The sequence below is a fragment of the Chiloscyllium plagiosum genome, unplaced genomic scaffold (assembly GCF_004010195.1).
Source record: "Chiloscyllium plagiosum isolate BGI_BamShark_2017 unplaced genomic scaffold, ASM401019v2 scaf_66447, whole genome shotgun sequence".
Classification (NCBI taxonomy): domain Eukaryota; kingdom Metazoa; phylum Chordata; class Chondrichthyes; order Orectolobiformes; family Hemiscylliidae; genus Chiloscyllium; species Chiloscyllium plagiosum.
This window is the reverse complement of record NW_025126177.1, coordinates 1-1,096: the sequence shown is the minus strand read 5'-3', so window position 1 is coordinate 1,096 and position 1,096 is coordinate 1. Positions and strand designations below refer to the sequence as shown.

At 39.5% G+C, this 1,096-nt stretch overlaps 1 non-coding gene across 1 annotated transcript; it reads left to right on the top strand.

Annotated features, from left to right (window-relative positions):
• Positions 1-1,001: 1,001 nt before the first annotated feature.
• Positions 1,002-1,083, top strand: trnas-uga. Its single transcript has one exon. It is a non-coding gene; the product is annotated as a tRNA-Ser (tRNA).
• Positions 1,084-1,096: the final 13 nt, after the last annotated feature.

Sequence of the window (1,096 nt, the reverse complement as noted above, 5' to 3'; positions counted from 1 at the left end):
CCAAGATGCATTTCTAAAAATCTGTACATCAGATGTCCTACTTCAAACCTTCGACAAATAATCTCCACACATTTCCCTCTTGACAAGTATGATAAAGTCAAATCGTTGCTATTTATTAAATCATGAGGGACATGGATAGGTTGACTCGTCAAGGTGTTTTCCGGCTGGTGGGGAAGTCAAAATTTAGAAAACATCGGTTTAAAATTAGTGGGTAAGGATTTAAAAGGGACGTCAGGGACAACTTTTTCATACGTGTCCAGAATGCGCTGCCAGAGAAATTGGTGAAGACTGGTACAACTGTAACATTGACTGGCATCTGGATGGATATATGAGTAACAAGGTTTAGAGGGATGTGGGCCAAATGTTGGCAAATGGGACCTATTAATTTAGGATATCTGTCCACCATGGTCAAGTTGGAAAAAAGGGCCACTTTCCGTGTTGTATTGTTCAACGACTTGATGACTCGAGAACAACCGCAAAAACTTTGCAAATAATTCCGTCAAGACGATTTCAAGTTCCAAATCTTCGGTTAATCTTCCTCTCTTGTGCTCACAATTTCATTACCTGATGTCAGAACAAACGATTAGTTGCTGGATCCATTCCTGTAAATTGGTTCTGCATTCTTTCTAATTCTGATATTATTTTACGAATGTAGCTAGTGTTTATGGACTTAGCATCAATTTTTCTAATACCATATTTCGATGAATATTAAAACACAACAGCATATTTAATTTGGCACCAGATGATGAACAATTGAGTCAGTGAGACAATGATCCTCTCTTCGTGTGGTGTACATCCGTGACTCTATAATTCGACGAAGAATCATTCCCACAACTTCAGCTGTGTCAGAATCTAGTTTGCGATGAAAGCCTGTCAATCTGCAAAGGTAACGTTCTGTGGGTCACTGCAAAGGATTTGGCGAAATCTTTGGTTCTTGAAAATTTGTTCTTCCAACAAATGAATTCAGTTGTTTTACTGTGAAAATTGACAATTTTGCCGCAGCTGTGATGGCCTAGCGGTTAAGGCGTTGGATTTGAAATCCAGTGGGGTCTCCCTGCGCAGATTCGATTCCTGTTCACAGCGTCGAATCTTTTAA